Genomic DNA, 20,799 nt, shown 5'->3' with positions numbered 1-20,799 from the left:
CATTCTCAAAGTAGACTATGACATCAGGAAGTGATACCATGAATGCAAGTGAATTGGATTTGCGAGAAAGGGTTGTGTAAGGTCACCTGTCTTTCTTTCTCCTCCAGAACTATCTGGTTCCAATAGCCAGATACAGATAAGGATAACTGAAGATGGCCATGAATGCAGTTGAGAGAGCTTGGTCTTTTAAAGTTAAGATCTTTAAACAGGTCTCAGTTTCACTAAGGCATTATCCTTTCAGTGATTTAGAATAGGTAAGAATTGAGGCAAAGAATGACCTCTTTCACTTAGTCAAAAAAAAAAAAAATTAATCTGAAAAGGGAAGAGTTTCTGGTCAAACCAGAAACAAATGCTATTTACATTTACTCTGAGCCAATCAGGGCTCAAACAATGACTAAGTGGGAGGTTGGCCTGGGATCTATTGGACAATCAATGAAAGTCAGAATGAAAAAAACATGGTCCTAGCCTGTAAATCCCAAAGGTTTCAGGGTTCAAAATTTATATTCCTTGGGCAGAGCTGTAGAGGGCTGAAACTCTGAAAAAGTGTTTGAATCAGATAGCCAAGCACTTAAGGCTAATCAGGAACAGAGGGGCTAAAGACTCCGGACTTTAGAATCCAGGATACTTCTTTGACAAGCAGAGTGGCAGCTTACCTGATTCCTTCACTTCTCCCTCTAAAGACCAAGAACTTTGATTGATCCTGACTCTGACTGATCCTGAGATCTTTCAGGGAGCTAGCCAGGACTTTATATTTGACACCCCAACATGAACTAAAGACCTAAACAGGAAGCTCGATCACAATTTCAGTAAAGAAGTCCCTATGACCAGGAAGTAGGGTGAATATTAAAATAGACAAGCAGGAAACTTTGTTAAGGGCTGAAATGGGACAGATACTAGGAAAAACTTACCCCACCCCCACCCTGAGGGAGCTGTATAGAAAGCATACTTAGTTAGTAAAGAGGCAAGGTTTGCTTATAACTCAGAAACAGATAGATGGACTCTTAGAAAAATTAGAAAGCACAGCCCCTTGGTTCTTCAGGGAAGAAGAAATAGAGGCAGATAATTGGAAACTAGTTGGAGAACAACTAAGTGAATATTACAATCATAATGGTCCTGATTCAATTTCTAAGGAAACATTATAGATAGGTAGATAGATAGATAGATAGATAGATAGATAGATAGATAGATATAGATATAGATATAACATAATACAATTGGCCTTAAAGAATCCCACAAATTCTATAAAAAAGAAAAGTTTTAAGGAGAACATCCAGACAAGGAAGTGTGAGGAGAAAGAGGAAGAGAAGGGGGAAGGATAATGAAAAAAATCAATGAAAGGTATAGGGAGTTGAGTGAACTTAAAGGGTGTGGTGCTTCTCACTCTCAAAGTCCAGTTTCACCTCCAAGAACACTCAAGCAGGTTCTTGACCATCCCCCATCAACTTCACCTTCCTGGGTGGAGAGAGAAGGAGGACTGGTAGGGGCAGTGATACCACCAGCACTTCCCTCCCAGCGACTACCCCTGCCTATGACTCAATTGCAAAAGGCACTACCTAACGCCAAAAAGGAAGGGCAGAATACAGCTGGTTTGAGAATAGAAATTTATCCTCTGATTGAACAGCTTAACTCTTCAGGTCAAGAAAGGAAAAGATACACTTCTTTTAAGCTAGAAATCATCAAAGATCTGAAAAAGGCTTGCACTCTTTACAAGTCTACATCTTATTATGTTAAGACGTTATTACAGAATTTGACTTATGAAATTTTAACTCCTAGTGATTGGAAATCTATAGCAGGGACATGTTTAGAACCTGGACAAAACTTGTTGTGACTTTCTGAATATAGTAAGCTCTGTAGGATACAAGCCTGATGAAATAGGCAACCGTAATTAATACTCCAATCTCCTATGACCAACGAACAGGTGTAGGTCCTTATGCAGACACTTCAGCACAGGTTAATTACTCCATAGCAGTATATGAGCAAATTGCTTCTGCTGCTATCAAAACATGGGGCACCCTCCCAGGAAGGCAAGATAGAGGAGAAGCCTTCAGGAAAATAGAGCAAGGTCCAAATGAACACTTTGCTGATTTTGTGGGACGCCTGCGACAGCTATGACAAGAACTATTGATAAAAATGCAGCAAGAGAAATTATAATAAGACAACTTACTAAAGAAAATGCTAATGAGGTTTGTAGGAGAATTATACTAGGACTACACAAGGATGCTCCTTTAGAGGAGATCAAAACCCCATGTCCAAAATGCAACAGAGGCTTCCATTGGGCATCAGAATGTAGACTGATTCAGGGAATCGGGATGGGGGGCCAAGCCCTAGAGCCCAAGGCAAAAAATACTTGAGGCATGATAGTAGCAGATGCTACACCCAGAGAGTCTTTAGAAGTTCAGTACTCAGACATGACCAATCAGCCAAGAAGCAATCTGATGGAAGAAAGGGATTACATAATCAATCAGCCAGGAAGCAACCTGATGAGAGAAAGGGATTACAATTGGGAAGAATAGAGTTGTATGCAGCTGGGACTACTGAGATATCCCCTGGAGAGGTGAAATCTGTTCCTCTCCAGTCTATGAATCCCTTGCCTCCAGAGATCTTTGACCATTTCACTTCCTGAGAGTATGTACAAAACAGTGTCTATCCACACACTGATGTGGGAAACTGGGGAATGTGTAAATAATATTACAGTCACTAATACAGGTAGACAATTGTGACTTATCAACCAGGAGAAGTAGTAGCATCAGGTTTACTGATACAGACTCCTAATAGGCAATCTGGTGATAGTTGCCCAGATTCTGACTCCAAGCAACAGAATCCAGGAATATTCTAGACTGTAGCAGTTACAGCTGACTGACCTATGCTCATTATCTATATAAATGGCCTACCATTGGAAGGACTGGTAGACACAGGTGCAATTGCATACTCATTAGAGATGCCAGCTGGCCCAGTCACTGGCCAAAGATTAAGGCAGACAACTACATGTCAGGCGTAGGAGGATTAACAGCAGCTGAAGTTAGTGCTACCCCTTTGAGATGGAACAGGTGAAGGTGAAACAGGAGTTTTTATTCCTTTTTATAGTTGAAAAAAATCCCCATCAATTTGTGGGGAAGAGACATTTTACAACAGTTAGGATTACAAATGAGTACTTCAATTATTTTAGGCAGGGCTGCTTTTGAAGGCCTGGCAACACTTTCACCTATTCCTATCCAATGGAAAACTGATACACCAGTGTGGATAGAACAGTGACCCTTAGCTAGTGATAAAATTCAGGCCTTATTAAATATAGTACAGGAGCAACTTGACCAAGGACACTTACAACCTTCTCTAAGTCCTTGGAATTCCCCAGTATTTGTTGTAAGAAAGAAATCTGGAAAACGGAGGATGTTGACTGATTTAAGAAAAGTAAATGAACAGATGGAAACTATGGGAACTCTTCAGCCTGGACTTCCATCTTCTACTCAATTGCCTAGAGAATGGCCTCTTTAGGTTATAGACATTAAGGATTGTTTCTATTCTATCCCTCTGCATAAGGAGAGTAAGAAAAGATTTGCCTTTTCAGTGCCCAACATTAACTTAGCTGAGTCTTATAAAGATATGAATGGACAGTTTTGCCACAGGCAATGAAAAACAGTCCTACTATGTGTCAAATGTATGTTGCTACTGCTCTTACTCTAGTAAGAAAAGCATTTCCAAAAGTTATGTTGTTACGTTATATGGATCATATATTGGGATGTGCACCTGAGGAACAAATGTTAGAAGCATGTTTACAAAAGACCATAGAAACACTAAAAAACTACAAATTGCATATAGCTCCAGAAAAAATTCAAAGACATGCTTCTTTTCAATATTTAGGCTATGAAGTATACTCTAAGGTGTTTATAATACAAAAACTTCCATTAAGAACAGAAAAGCTTAAATGACTTTCAAAATTGATAGGAATTATCCAATGGATGCGTCCAGTGGTAGACTTGACTACCTATCAAGTGCAACCATTATATGACATTTTAAGGGGAGACAGTGATTTAAACTCACCACACTATCTTACAAAAGAAGCTCAAGAGGCTTTGAGAGAAGTTGAACTGGTTTTATCCAATGTGATTGAAAGAGTCACTCAAAAACCCTTAGAAATATCAGTTTTTGCTACAAAAGAGGCACCCACAGCAGTTCTTTATCAAGGAGACAGTGTGATAGAGTAGGTGAACCTCTCAGCACAACCAGAACAAAGCCTTACTCCTTACCCAATGCTTGTGGCTAGAATTTTATTAAAGGCCATTAAGTGAGCAGTACAATTATCTGGGATAAGACCTGATAAGATATACATCTTTTATATTAATTTTGCTCAAGAGCTAGCAAGAAAGCATCCAGGTAAGATTTATATTTTGCATGTCCACTCTCATAGTCCTCTTCCAGGTCCTATTTTTGATGATAATTCAAAGGCAGATAGCCTTCTAACCATGTTGGCCAATACTCCTTTATTTCCAGCAGCCCAAGAATCTCATTCTAAATATCACCAGAATGCTCAAGCTTTACGTTTACAATTTGGAATAACAAAAGAGGAAGCTAGGAGCATAGTAAAAGCCTGTACAGCTTGCCTTCCTTTCCATGCTCCTACACTCCCTCCCGCGAAGAACCCTCATGGTTTGAGACCCAATGAAATTTGGCATATGGATGTGACCCACTATAAATCTTTTGGTCATCTGTCTTTTATCCATGGTGTGGTAGACACCTTTTCAGGATTCACTTTTGCAATACCAGCAGCCAAAGAGACAGCCCGAGTGGTCACTGAATTCCTTATACAAGCATTTGCAATTATGAGTGGGCCACAAGCAATAAAAACAGATAATGGACCTGAATATACTTCTAAACATTTTGCACACTTTTGTGTACAGTATAAGATTTTACACACCACTGGCATGCCCTTTAATCAAGGACAGGCAGTAGTAGAAAGGAGAAATAGAGACATCAAGACACTCCTCCAAAAACAAAAGAAAGGGGAAGCCAGAGGTGATCCTAGAGAACTTCTAAATCTAGCCCTTTATACTAGTCACTTCTTGATTTTTGACAAAGATGAACTGGCTCTGGCAGACAGGTTTTATAACCCACCAGAAGGGCAGTGTCCAGTGTGAGCAGCTCCACTATCTTTAGATAATCGCCAGGTGATGTGGAGAGACCCAGAAAGTGATGAATGGAAGGGACCAGATAGGTTAACTCCTTGGGGAACAGGGTTTGCTTGTAGCTCTACAGATGGAAAAGGAATCAGATGGGTGCCAACGGGCCATATCCACCTTATCCATCAGAGAGAGGCTGAGCAGACTCTTGAAACGAAAGAGAATACCCAAGAAACATCGGGTGGTTTCATTGCTGATTGTGCCCACCATTGAAAGAGAATGGCAATTATGGCAATAGACTCATAGACATCAAAAATTGCTAATGAGACTGATGCAGGACTTCAAAACCCTCAGGAAATCATTAGAATCCCTGAGACATACTAAAACTGTTGCAGGACTTCAAAATCTGCAGGAATCATTGGATTCCCTAACATATAATAAGACTGTTGCAGGACTTCAAAAACTTGCAGGGATCATTGGATTCTCTGACACATAAAGTAATGGACAATAGATTGGTTTTGGACTATCTCTTGGCTGCTGAAGAAGATGTATGTGTGATTGTTGTTTACATACCCTCCTTCTAGGACTTCTGGAAATCTTTTATAATACCATGTTGATTCATATTGTTTGTTATATCACAATTTGCAAGTACAATTCATGTTTGTTACACCACATTGAGCCTGCACTGGCTGTGGGGAGAGTCACCACTGCTATCCTATGCTTTATTGCTATGTATTTCTCCCTCTAAAGACCAAGAACTTTGATCCTGACTGACTCCTCTTGAGACCCTCCAGGGAGCTAGCCTGGACTTTATACAGAGCACTCATAGATGTAGACAGAAGGAAGAAAAGGGAAAGAAGAAGCAAAACAAAACAGCTGTGTTACTCATTTGACCAGTTTCACTTGGGTCCCCAGTAGGCATCTCCCAAATATATAAATATTTATAAGTTAAATAGCCAATGGAGTGGAATGCAATGTTCCCAATGCTGCAAGAAGATGAAAGGAAGGAATTGAAGGTGGAAAAAGTTTCTAACTTTTAAGTCAGTAGTATTCCTATGAAAAGATAATTCATTGATGCACTTGAATAGAGCAAGAAACTGTCATATTTTAGCAGGGTTTTTTTTTTTTTTGATCACTTCATCAGAGTCTCTCATGCATGCTATTTGACAATGATTCACAATCCAATGGTCCCCATTTGACTTCTCACTGAGGTGTGAATATCACAGTTATAATGCACAGTCATTTCCATTTATGATCCTGGTTATCTTCATGCTGTGAGGTAAATTTATTTAAAGAATTAAGAAACAGCATGATAGATCACATGTGAAATGATTAGTTTCATTTTAGCTGCAGGTAGGAAGGGTGGGAACATGTAACATTCAATGAAATTAACAAAAAATACTTGAGAATATTTGTTTGGGAAGAAAAATGGGATAAAGAAAATGATTGGACTTTTGATTTCATTTATTTTGGAGAAGTTCCAAATGTGGAAATTCCCTTTTTGAGATTAGATTGGCCCTTTGGAGGGAATTTATAAAACACAGAAGTTTGATACAGATTGTGTGAAAAGCAACACTTGAATCCAGGTCTTCCTAGTCTTGAGGCCAGCTCAATATCCATTGTTCCAAAGTGCCTCTCCTGTTTGATAAAATGGATGCAAAAGATAGCAAAGCACATCATTCAAATTTCATAGTCATAGGACAGAGCATCATGGTATAATCAAAAGAAAACCATATTTGGACTCAAAAGATCCAAATTCAAATATCATAGGAAAGTTAATTTCTCTGGTTCAGTGTTCTTATATATAAAATAAAGATGTTGAACAAAGTTGCTTGCTTAGTGATAAGTCTTTATCATTATGAACCTCCTTGATCTTAGTTTCCTCACCTGTAAAATGAGGAAGCTGAAGTATTTAAGTAGGAAACTATGGCTCCTGGAAGCCCTACTAGGGATTTACAAACTACCAACATTATCTGCATGGTACAATGGAGAGAGTCATAGGTTTGGAATCAGGAAAACTCATCTTCCCAAGTTCAAATCTAGCCTCAAGCACTTATCAACTATGTGACCCTGGAAAAGTCACTTAACTCTTTTGACTCAGTTTCTTCATCTAAAAAATAACTGATGAAAGAATGGCAAAGCATTCCAGCATTTTTGCTAAGAAAATCCCAAATGATGACATAAAGAATTGAACACAACTGAACAGCAATCACAAAAACATCTCTTCTATTTCTCAGTTCTCTAAGTCTCTGTTTCTCAGAGGAGCCTAAGTCAATGAGAGATATCATTTGTGTGATATCACAAAAATATCTGTTTTGTGAATCAAAAGATCAGCAGTTATATCCCTTTATCACAGTCTATTTTCCATTTTTTTTAATTATTTAACTCAAAAACAACCAAATTAATATACAAAAATTTACCTAAACTTTCCAGCCTTTAAAGAGGGAAATGCCATAAAAAATTAAACAAGCAAATGAGATCAGGGAAGAGGGGTGTTGCATGCTCCTTAAGACAATCAGAAATTTCCTCACCTTTAGCCTTACTTTTCTTTCTTCCCTCTTGTGTTCTTTTTTTAAAATATGTATTGAAGCCAATGTGTATATGCTTATGATTATGATTTTTTCATTCAATAACCTCTCATATGAATCTTTCCATATTTCTTTATATGTCCCATAGTCATAGTTTTATGGAGCCATAATATTCAATTGCATTATTATATCAAAATGTCACTCTCCAATTGTTGCACATATAGGTTGTTTCCAATTTTTTGCTGTTATAGATAGAGAAGCTATGAATATTTTTGTATGTATAAGTCTTTTTTCTCTTTTTTATATTTTGGAGGATAACTCTAGTAATAATAATCGGTGGGCCAAAAAGTATGATCAATTTTTTGAATCATTGCATATTTCCATGTTCCTCTGAAGTGTTTGTGCAAGTCTATGGCCTAAGAAAGAATATATTTGTTTTGATTTTCATTTTTCTTATTATTAGTAATTTGGGACATTCTTTCACATGGCTGGTAATAGCTTGCAATTGTTCCTTCCAGAACTATTTGTTCATATCTCTTACTCAATTATCTATTTAGGAATAGCTGTTGGTTTTGCCTCTTTCTGTCAGTTGTCTAAATGTGTTGGATACCAAACCTTTATTTAAAGATTTTTGATGCAAAGGAATTTTTTCCCTTCCATACTACTTCAGTCCCTATTCTATCCTGGATTATTAGTTTGTTTGTACAAACTAACAGTGTATTTGTAACAGTTGGTCTAGTAAGAGTTGGATTAGCTGCAAACCCAAGAGAGCTGAGTCACTAAAGACCTTGGGAAGAGTAGTTCTTCCCATTTCAGACAGACACTAAGCTTTGTGAAATCAGAACTGAAGGGCCAAGTTTTTCTAGTGAAGAGGCATTTTAAATCCCTTGAAAAAGAGACAAAAAGAGTATTAAAAAATAATTGGAAGCAGAAAAACTTTGTCTTCTTTAAAAAGATAACATATTTAAGGAATTTTGCAAACCTTAATGCTAGCTGTTATTATTATTCTTGAACTACAATTCCTGGAATCTTTAATGACAACTTCTTACACCTCCAACAAAGCAACTATTCCAGTACCTGCTGGCCTGACTGGTAGCAAGTTAATCTACCTGTTTCTACACAACTTCACCAAAAATGAATTAAAATGATTTATTAACTTAAAATTTAACACCTTTCATCATAAGCTATGCACCTCTTTGGACCAAGAGACTCATAATAATTTACGTTCACTTGACAAACTTACACATACATTTATATTTGGATGTGTCCACACATTATGTTGTCCTTTCATTATCTAATTATAAAGCTGCCTTTAATATCTTCAAAACAATTACCTCTTAGGTCCCAACTGTGACAGGCACACATATATAACAATCAAAGGTTGAATAGAGATTTTATAGGTTATCTTCTTGGGATAGATGGTACAATTTTAACTGATGAAAGAAGGTAATTATATACAGCTTATTTGGTAGCTATTTTCACTGTCAAGTACAATGGAAAGGATGGAACAAAAATAGCTAATGGGGACTTATTACCCAAGATAAGTAGTGAGATAGTAAGACCTAGGTTGCCTTTAATGAGTTCAAATCTCCTGACCAAGATGAATTATATCCTAGGGAAATGAAAGAACTAGCAGTTGGATTTACTAAAACCATACTAGCAATTCTTAAAAGATTGTTGGAAATGATAAAGGTACCATAAGATCAAAAGACACATTTTTTAATAGGGGCAGAAGGAAAATGAAGTATATTCTACATGTTATAGACCAATGATCTTGATTTCAGTAACTGACAAAATTATTTAAGGGACAGTTGCAATATCTAGAAAAAGAGCAGGCATGGAAGCATCAAGAACAATCACATTAGATTAACCTTCTTTCCTTTTTTGACAAGTTTATGACATAAGTAGATGATGAGAATGTTATAAATAAAATGTACCTGAATTTTAGGAAAGTATTTGATAAAGCATCTTGGGCTTTTCTTGTATAATACATGGAAAGATGTGGGCTAGATATAATAAAATTAAGTGGATTTGGAATTGATTCTATGGTCAATCCCAAGAGAAGTTAGTAACTTAATGTCAACTTGGAAGATTCCAAAGGCATGAGCAATGCTTAACCTGTATCAATTAAGATGTCTATCAATGACTTGAATTAAAATAAAAACATATTCTTTTATGACATATGATTTTCTAATATGATACAAACTATTGAAAAATATATTCAATGACAGAATTAGGATTCACAATAGATACTGATTGGTTAAAACTTTGGGCCTAATGTAATCAGATAAAATTTAATTATGATAAATGTAAAGTCTTATTCTAGAATTCAAAATAAATCAACTTAGCAAGGAAAATGTGAAAGTTATAAATAGATAAGCAGTTCATCTGAAAAAGTTTCTACCTCTAGTATACCTCCCCTTCTCTCTGATTCTACCACCACTTCATGCAATCCTTCACCACTTCACTTGGACCATTTATAATAGCTTTCTAGTTCTAGTTCACTCTGACATGAACTTAATCTCTTTTCTTTTCAGAAAAATGGCTATTATCAGATATAACCAATTCCCAAACTATCCTGTTGGTATAGAGTGATTGTGACAATAGGACTTTTTTTGTCTATTCCTTAAATCTCTGTGCATCTTTAGACAACCTTTGAGATATTGATTAGTATATCTTTAGATAGGTCTGAACCCTGGTCTACCAGCTACATTCCATCTGGATCTTTGATCCTCCCTCAGAGTACTTCCTTGGCTTCCCTGAGAAACCTCCAAGGCTGTAACTGCCCTATAAAAGATCTGCTTATGATGAATATCTTTGCTAAGTTCTTTTAAGCACTAAACACAGTATACGGTTACTCTCTCTCTTTCCCTCCTCATCGTTTGCCATCTAATGGAACCTTTCTTCTTACTATAGCTCACTCTGGTTAGTCTACTAAATTCCTTTATAGATCTAACCTGCCAGTCAATGACTTACTCCCACCTTACAGAGTATTTCCATTTTCCTGGCTAATTATGAGTTCCTCTGGGAAACTTATCTTTCATATGCTCTCCCAACTCTATTTCATAATTACCATTCCTGGTATCTATTGTATCCCTTCATTTTGTCTGTAGAATATTCCTTTAAATAAATCTACTTTTTGCCAAAGAGAATGGTTATGTTTATTCTGAACTAGAAATTGCTACCTCAACCTTATCAACTGTCTCAAATCTCTCCTTATTTCAGTTTATCTTTCACTCAGAGGTCTAATTAATTGCCCTAAAGCATAGGTCTATGTTCCCTTTCCCTTCCTCCATGAAATATATTGCAGTGACTCCCTCTTACCTCAACCAAATCTAACCCTTTGGCTTTGTAAACTAGCCTCTTTCCAGTCTTCTTAATAATTTACTCTCCTCCACATAGTCTGTGACTCAATGACATTGGTCTCTTTGTTGTGCCTTACACACAAATTTCCATCATCAGATAGTGCATTTTCACTGTTGTTGCTCATGGCTAGAATGTTCTTCCTCTGTCTCTCTGCATTCTGGCTTCCTTCAAGTCTCAGCTAAAATCTCATCTTCTACAAAAAGTCTTTCTCCATCTTCCTTGATTGTCTTTCTAGTGATTATCTCTAATTTATCCTGTTTATATGTTTGTAGATAATTATCTACATATGATCTCCCCCGTTAGACTTTAAATTCCTTGAGAGCAGGGATTTGGGGGATTTTTTTGTTGTTTGTTTTTGGGGGTTTTTTTTGGCTTTTCTTTGTATCTCTTATTGTTTCACACAGTACCTGGTATATAATAGGTACTATATACATTCTTGAGGTGTTGGTAGACAACATGTTCAATATGAGTCAACAATGTAATCTGGCAAACAAAAAATAAATTAATGGAATCTTAAGCTATAAGGATACACTAAACTCCCACAACCACCATCCTACTCCCGGCTCACCTCAGAGTTTTTTGTCAATCTACAACAAGGTAAATAGTACAGCTGCCACCTCCAGTATCTTGTTGCCTTGGTGCCATTTCCTTGGGACCTCCTTCTACTCAGAGACAAGGATTAAACTATCTGATTTTCTATTATCAGATTGCTTTCTCTGTTCCTGTCCATCTCCATCCCCTCTGCCACTTTATTCCTTTTGGTCCAGGAGGGGAAAAATAATAATATTTAGTTATTATTCCAGTGAAAATCTTATTGTTCACTGCCCTAGTCAGATAACTTCTGGAATATTGTTCTTAGAACCAGGCACCATGTTTTAGGGTAGCAGTTGGGGAGCTTGCTTTTTGCATGTGAGACCCTAAGATAAGCTGAATGAGTATTAGAAGAGCTCCCTGAGCAGATTCAACTAACTGATCTCTAAGGATTCATCCAACACTGAGATTCTGTGACTCAGTGAATCCAAAGAAGTTTAAGGAAATGGAATTGATGTGATTTATATGTACATGTGGGGTTTATTTCAATTTTGAAAAATAATTTTGACATAAAAGCTCAAGGCAGCACATATGTAATTTTCAAGCAAATGAACATTTTTACAAGATTAACATTTTCTAAACATTTCATTGTCATAACAAAGAAACAGTTGTAATACAAGCATGTAATGTAATGGGATATAATGAAAGGGGGACCGAAAGGAGAAAGCAGAGGAAACATGCAAGAAGAAAAAACAGAGAAAAGAAATAAATCAAACATGGTTGATAATGCACTAATAGTCATTCTCAGTTCTTATTTCTCAAAATAAGACAAAGTTAGCTACTACTTTTTCTCAGCCTCCCAGGGTGCCAATGAGGGTGCTGCAGGGAGGGAAGAAAGCCAGATGTTACTGTGCCATCACAAAATATACATAGTCACTTTCAGATATAGGAAGAAAAAATAGATTATCAATTTTATTAAACTTGATAAATTATCAGAACACATGTTTCATAAACAACATTTTCTCTCTTTTTTCTCTTGCCCCAAAAAATCTAAAACAATTTTGCAAGAAGAAAACAAAACTTTTCCTAAGGCCACAGAAGTAGAAAGTGTTAAAAAGCCAGGGTGCATATTAATATCTTTTGATTCCAAATCTACTATTCTTTACTTTATATCACAGATGGCCTCAGGATGAGCTCGTTATCTGTCCTGAGTATCAGGAAATAGGAAGAGTTTCTGGAATTCCCAGGCTTTGGAAACCACATATGATACAGTTGGGAGTACATGGGCACTGAGTTCTTCCAGGAAGATTGATGATAGGCTCCTCAGAAGAATTGTGCCACTAAATTCCTACTTCAGTTTCCTCTATAATACCCCTAGAAAAGCTTGGTTTGATAATACAAATACAATACCAATCTTAGTTTTTCTGGTTATGCTCATTTCACTTTCTATCAGGTTTATTTTTTCCTTTTGATTTGTTTCTTCTTTTACAACTGAGATTAATATGGAAATATGTTTTACATGTTAACACATGCATAACCTATATTAAGGAAGAGAGGAGGGGAGAGAAAAGAGGGAAAAAATTTGGAACTCAAACTCCTGTAAAAAGTAAGTGCTAAAATTTGTCTTGACATGTAATTGGGAAAAAAATACTTTTTTAAAAAGGATTACCTTTATGCTGTGAAAGCAAAATTAAGATTAGATAATAAATTGATAGTTAAATTGATCAGCCCAGTTTCATGACTTCCTCAGATCTTGTCAGTAGCACATGAACAGAAGCAAAAAAAAAAAAAAAAAAACAGATGATGGAAGTGATCTAAAGTTGGGGTTTGGCAAGGCATGATATGAAGGGTGATTGGACAAGAGGACAAGAGATTATATATATAGTGAAAGAGATTAAAATTGGGAAGGGAAGAGAGTATGGCTAATCAATTAGTAATAGGCTGAACAAGCAGGACAGGGGGCAGAGAGTAATAGGAGGTCCTGATGAAAAGAAGAAAAAGTCTGGAAATCAATCTAATGGAAAGAGGATTATATTAAGAGATAGAAGCCCTTGGTTCAAATTCTATTTCCACTATTTATTTCCTGTGTGACATTGTACAAGTCACTTAACTTTTCAGAGCTTTTATTTTTATTGTCTGGAAAATGAGATTAATATCTGCAATAGGTGGGATTCCAGTGGAGTCTTACAGGAACTTCAGGAAAACAGAAGGCAGAAGTGAGAACAAAAAGCTTTTAGTTCTGATAAAAATCCATGAACCTATAATTTATATTTCTAAAAAAAAAATTAGCAAAATTACAACATTTCATGCACAATTAGATAGTTTGTTAAGAATCTCTGCAGCTTTTTAAATGGAATAGACCAGGGCTTCTTAAACTTTTTTCCCACTCATGACTCCTTTCCACCCAAAAAAATTTTATGTGACCTCAAGTATATAGGTATATACAATTGGCATTCAAGCCAATCTGAAAATAAATCATAATTTTGCAATCCTACAAATTCAATTATGTGACCCCATGTGTGGTTACAATTTTTAGTTTAAGAAGTTTCAGGATAGACAACAAGAGAAAGTTGTAGAGGGACAAAAATAGTGAGGGAACTCTGGGGGAGGTCTAAGACCCTTCAGCCTAGCAGGAACTTGCTGACAATGTCTGGTTTGGCTCCCCATCTCCCTTAAGGGCTCTCAGCCTTCCTGAGAAGTCAGGGGGCAATGACAATCTGTGTTCTGCTAGAAGAAAGGTATACTTACAGTAAGGATGCATTTACATATCAATAGCAGGGTGCTTATAGTTAACACTTGTGCAGTGTGCTATGGTGATGTAATGGTTCTCTAGTTGGCACATGCTCAGTGTGCTGTAGTGATGCAATTAATACTAAAATATTTAGGGGTTGAGAGGACTCGAAATAAAACAGACTCCATCTTTGACCAGCCTCCTGGGTCCTCTGCCTTCTTCACTCCTCCACTAAGAGCAAGGAGTCGGGCTGGTCCCAAGATCCTCCAAAGAGCTAGTCTAGACGGTATATTTTGGCACCCCAGTGTGGGAGCTCTAGAAAGCACACTATAGAAAGTCAGTTCCCTCTCACCATAAAGATTCTTGTTACAGTTGGAATAAATGGCCCCAAAGTCCCTTGTAGATCCACAATCCAACATTCTGTGAGAGGTAATCTACAAGGAGTCACAGGTGACAATTTGACAAGGAAAATAACAGTAACATTTATATGATGCTTTAAGTTTTGTGAAGCACTTTAGCTAGATTATCCTATTTGACCCTCATAACCACCTGAAAGGTAGACACTATCATTCCCTTTTCATAGATGAAGAAACTAAGGCTTTGAAAAATTAAGTGACACAGCTGTTAAGAATCTGAGGCATAATATAAATGTAGCCTTCCTGGTTTCCAGTCCTATTTCCATCTAATACAACATCTAGCTAACTAGAAAAGAAAGGAAGAAAGAAAAACTATAAAAGCAGACAGAAGAATTAAAAAGCAATTATCTGGGGCCATGGAATATAGGAACAAACAAAAGAGGTCAAATAGCTTCCCTTTAAAATAGCAATTTCTCCTCTATTGATTATAAGTTGGTTCCAAACCCTCTGTGATCTAGACCCAATTTACTTTTATGATTTATTTCACATTGTTTCCCAGATAAATTAAATCACTCACCACCAATACCCAAATATGTCTGGTCACAATATGTCCTATCTTTGAAAAGTCCCACTTCCACCCACCATATCCTTATCTCCTTTTCAGGGTTGACCCAGATGAAATTCTCCTTTCTCCATGGAGCCTTGCTGATCATCCCAGCTTGAAATGAACTCTGTTCCCTGAGCACTCCTAGTCCTATTTAATTTTACTTTTTTCAATGTCGTTTATTCATTTTTCAGTTATTCCATCTTCTTGGGGGGAGGGGGAGAGAGTGGCAAAATTTGACCAAAATTCTGAAGCAATTTACCATTTCCTTTTCCAGATCATTTTACATATAAGGAAACTGAGGCAAGTAGGATTAAGAGACTTGTCCCAGAGTCCACATAGTTAAATCTGAGGTTGGATTTAAACTTAAGGAGACATCTTGCTGACTTCAGGCTCACTGGACCACCTGTCACCTTAACTTCTCTTAGACACTAAAATATTTTGGTATTATAATTATTTGTGTCTCCTCTCCCATATAAGATTAGAAACTTAGTGAGGGAGAAGAATTGGAGCATTTCTAACTTTGTATCTCTCTCAATGTTTTGAACATAGTAGATCTGAATAACTGTTTCTTAAACTAGTCTGTTGAATCAAAAAAAAAAAGTTAAAATAAAGAAAGGGATTTTTGTTTTATTTTGTTTCTTCTAAATTCTACACACAGTTTAACTGAAGCAAATCCAAAAGCATCCACTTACATTTGTCCAAATCTGAAAAGAATATCTTTATCATATGGCTTAATGTAAACATAAAGAGATTTTCCCAGGCATCTTGCTTTGACAAGTAATTAAAACCACATTAACTGCATTGAAATTGAAAAAGTAATTTTAAACAAAACTGAATATTTCTATAGTTTCTGATTCATATTTTTTATCTTTGAATTATAAAAGTTGATGTCAATATTTTCACTTTGTTTATTTAAATCATAATACTATTAATACAATTTTCAGTTTGCTAAATATTTTACATAAAGAGTAAATTTTAGACCTTTTGATAATGATTTCCTTCCATTGAAATAATTTAATATCCTAGCTAATAGGATGTATAAAGCCCAGCTAATATAATCATCATGTGCATACAACATGGAACAGATGTGCCAGCACATCCAAGTATATGTTTGCTGTATACCTATAAATCCCCAATGCTTCCATTTTACAGATGAGAAAAACTGAGTGAGGCTCAGAGATACTAAGCTACATACTAAATGTATGGCAAATAAAGAACAGGGACAGCACTTGAGTTCAAATTTGGCCTCAGGTATTTACTATATATGACCCTGAACAAATCACTTGACCTCTGTTTGCCTCGATTTTTCTCATCTGTAAAATAGGGGAAATTATAGCACCTACCTCTCAGGGTTGTTAAGAGGGTCAGATGAGATAATAATTGTAAAATGTTTAGCACAATGTTTGCTACATAAATGTTAGCTATTGTTATCATTATTATTATTAATTATATTTATTTTCATTGTTATTTGAACCCAGGTCTTTTGTTATCAAACATAGGACTCATGGCATTATGACATACTTCTGTTTTAACTACAGGAAGAATAATGAGCAATATCCCACAGAAAAGAAAAAATTAACAAACTTCTTAAGTTAGGATTCTATTTTCCCTTTTATTATAAAAGCTAACTTTGGATCAGGATGGGGAGGAGGGGGAGGGTGACAAGGAAAAGGGGTTAAGTGACTTGCTCAGGGTCATATAACTAGTAAGTGTCAAGTGCCTGAGACTGATTTTGCAAGTGTTCTATCCCCTGTACTATCTAGCTGCCCCAAAGCTAACTTTTTCCTTTTGAATCTCTCTTACGTTGTTAAATTCATTTTTGCTTATTAATTAAAAATAGTACATGAATTTCACAGTGAAACAAGGATGCATCAATATTTTAACAAAGCAGCTTACATTATCTCTCTGTTTATCTCCAAAATGTTGCATTCAAATTATTACAACCTAGGTAGTTCCATTATCTACTCAAATTTATAGCTCCAGGCCCCCCTTTTTTCCTCTTTAAATTGAAGACCAGCCAACAATTAATCACCAGGTGGTGGTGGTGTCCTTTAGGTTACTAAGCCAAACCACAATTTTAAAGATGAAACTTGTTTTTAAAATGCATTTTATTAACAAAATAAAAGCCTTTGCTCTAAGAAAAAAGTCATTACGCAACAATTCAATTAGAGACATGTAACTTAATATGCTTCATCATTATTAGTATCATCATCATCGTTATTTTAATGACAACTAGATGGCACACAAGGTTTAAAGTCAGAAAGACTCATCTTCATTAGTTCAAATCCAACCTCTGACATTTAGCTGTGAGACCATGGGCAAATCATTAAATCCGATTTACCTCGGTTTCTTCATCTGTAAAATGAGATGGAGAAGGAAATGACAGACCACGCCAGTATTCCTGTCAAGAAAAATTTCAAAAAGGGGTCACAAAAAGTTAGACATGACTAAAATGACTGAATAGCAACAAATAATCTTGGTTTAACACTGTGAAACAGTGATTCAAAGGTGTGCTTCTACATGCTGTTTATTTCTATACTTGGTCTTAATGATTGCTATAACTGAAAAAAAAAATACCTTTCAAAGAAACATAAATTGAAATGGAAGAAATGAATCATCAGCAGTGCTTACTAAATCATGAGAGTCATTTTTCAATCCTATATACCAATTATGCAAATGTTTGGTTGAAATCTGACTAGTTAATTTCTATCTCTGATGTCAATCAGTTATTCATGAAAGCTAATCAGAAGTTGTTCCTTTTTTAAATCTTTTAATAAATGGTTCAAATCCTACTCCTTATTTGAAAGATTTTTAAAACAGTTTAAGGAAGTCAGATTCCAAGTTTGTACCTTTATTGATATGTATGTGGTCATTGGTTCATAGAATCACAGATTCAAAATTTGAAGGAACTTTACAAGCCATTGAGTAAAACTCCCTTTTTTCACAGGTGAAGTAATAGTGACACAGAGAGGGAAAGTGACTTGTTTAGGATTATGCAGATAATCAGTGTTAAAGATAAGATTTGAATCATTTCTACTGAATCTAAATCCAGCACTTTAACCACCACACCATTAAATTACCAAAACCTGGCATATCTACATTGTTTTTGTTAATAAAGGCTTAGTTTTTAAATTCCCTTGCTCAAAGTAATGGATTTATATGATATTAGTTCATCTCAGAGCACGGTATATAGTTAGGATGAAGTTTATAATTACAGTAAATATAAATTCACATTTCAAACAATCTTGATAATTTTGAAGTTGCTTGGCTGACCTTGTCAGATCTGATTAGATTGTCATTGTTTTCCTCCTTTGGAAAGATTAAGAAATATTTTAGTCTCTCAAACAAGGAAAAATTTCTTCTTCTCCCTGGACCCCCATACCTCTCCCATATATTGAATAATTTTCTTTTATATTTAAATGTCTTAATTTTCCTTTTTGTTATGTTTTGTGGATAGTAATATTAGCAAAGAAATATTTCTATCTCTAACATTTTGTTTTTTGCTTGTGTTACATCATCAATATCAGCATTATTGTGCACATGTTTAATCCATATTGGATTGCTTGCTGTTTGGGAGAGAGGGATAAAATTTTGTAACACAAGGTTTTACATAGGTGAATGTTGAAAATTTTCTTTGTATGTATTTGGAAAAATAAAAAGCTATTAAAGATAAAAATATTAATATCATCTTCAATATGTGGAGGCATTTGGTGCAGTTATTGGATTTGGGTGGGGAAAAAGAATTTGCTGGAATCTTTTAAAGGATTTTTTCCCACTGGTGGGCACACAAATTATAATTCTTTGTAATATGTGAACAAATAAGATACAATTGTCTATCTCTGTGTGTTATGGAGAGATTTCCTTAGGCTACATCATATAACGTGTAACATATGGACATATGATGGATGAACATATCAGGGAAGGCTAGTGTGCATATTTTTGTCATTGTTCAGTTGTAAACAACTCTTCATGACTTTGGTGGACCATATTCTTTATAGGATTTTCTTGATAAACATACTGATTTGCTATTTCCTTTTTAAGTGACTTACCTAGGGTCACATAGCTAATAAGTATCTGAGGCCCGATTTGAACTCAGATCTTTGTAACTCCTGGTCCAGCATTCTATCCACTAAGTCTTCTAGTTGTCCCAATAGTCATATTAAATCCTAATAAAGTGAAATTTATTTCCTAAGAATACTTCATATAATTCATGTGACATGTGACCATATGATGTATAAACCAAGTAAGAATACCAATGTCAATATGCATATTAAATCCTAATAAAAGCAAATTTCTTTGTATTTTAATGAAAAATATAGTTTAAAATTCTAATATATTCTTTCCATAACAGTAATAGATTTTTTTACATATTCCCTCAGGTGCATTTGTCCTCCTTTAAAGGCCACTACTGTTAGTAACAAATGAATTACAGATCTGAATCAGTGAAGGTTATATCTACATAGAGTTCTATAAACTGATGAAATTCTACATATGGAGAAAAAAAAAGAAAGAAAAAGAAAAATCAAATAATTTATCATTATAAGCCATTTATCATTATAAACAATGTCTTGCTTCAATATTGAATCATCAGGTAAAACAGATAGCTAATAACAATGGTTAACATTCATCAGGGATGTTTGTGCTTGCACAGCTGGGAAAGAAAAACTGAGTAAGTGCTAAATTCTCTATACTTAGGAGAATATCTGAGATTTTCTACCTGTTAGCTCTACCTCTCACTGCAGAATTATGTCACTCATTGTCTAGGAGGTATCTAGATTTGTGTAACCAAACAGAACTTAACTGTAAGCACTCAACTAACCTCATCTCCTATTTGTTTCCATTAGCTCTGTGACCGTGGTATAATGGATTTGGCTCCCCATGAAAACAGATATAGATACTAGAATGTCAAAGTAATTTATTTTTAATCTTTATATAAAAACCAACAAGTAAATAACTAGTACTTGATAACTAGAGAACACAATAATAATGAACAATGAAACATCTGCTCAGAAGTCCACTACCTTTTAACATCTCAGAATCACCCCAGATATAGGACCAAACTGGATCCAACAATTCTAGGACATACAAAATTTATCTTTCCTTGAGCATACAAGGAAGTCCCATGCACTGTTCCTATTGGAAACCTGACCCATGTTTCTCCTGGACTGGTCATTAGGCACATACATACTGAACAATTCTAGAGTTATATTCTTGCCTCGCCCACAGTGTGGAATGGAAAATCTTTTGTGACTTGGAACTTCTCCATCCTGATTATCTGTTCACTAGCTCTGGCCAACCCTCCACCATGAAGGGAGAATGCTATTTGTCTCCTTTTCACTCTGATCTTTATACAACTCTCCATTGCTATTAAACATGTCACTCTCCGGAAGAATTGAGCAAGAAGCATAGCAAATATTTCAGGAACGTATGATTTCATCTGGGTGAGTTTTTCCTCCATCAACATAAACTGTATCCCTTCTGTGACTTTGCAGGGAGCTTCATAAAGTTCTCTGGTCAAATAATCATTTGATGGTATCAATTAACATAGCTAAGTTACTCCCTTCAT

This window comes from Antechinus flavipes, chromosome 4 (assembly GCF_016432865.1).
Source record: "Antechinus flavipes isolate AdamAnt ecotype Samford, QLD, Australia chromosome 4, AdamAnt_v2, whole genome shotgun sequence".
Lineage (NCBI taxonomy): Eukaryota > Metazoa > Chordata > Mammalia > Dasyuromorphia > Dasyuridae > Antechinus > Antechinus flavipes.
Note: the sequence above shows the minus strand (reverse complement) of the source record.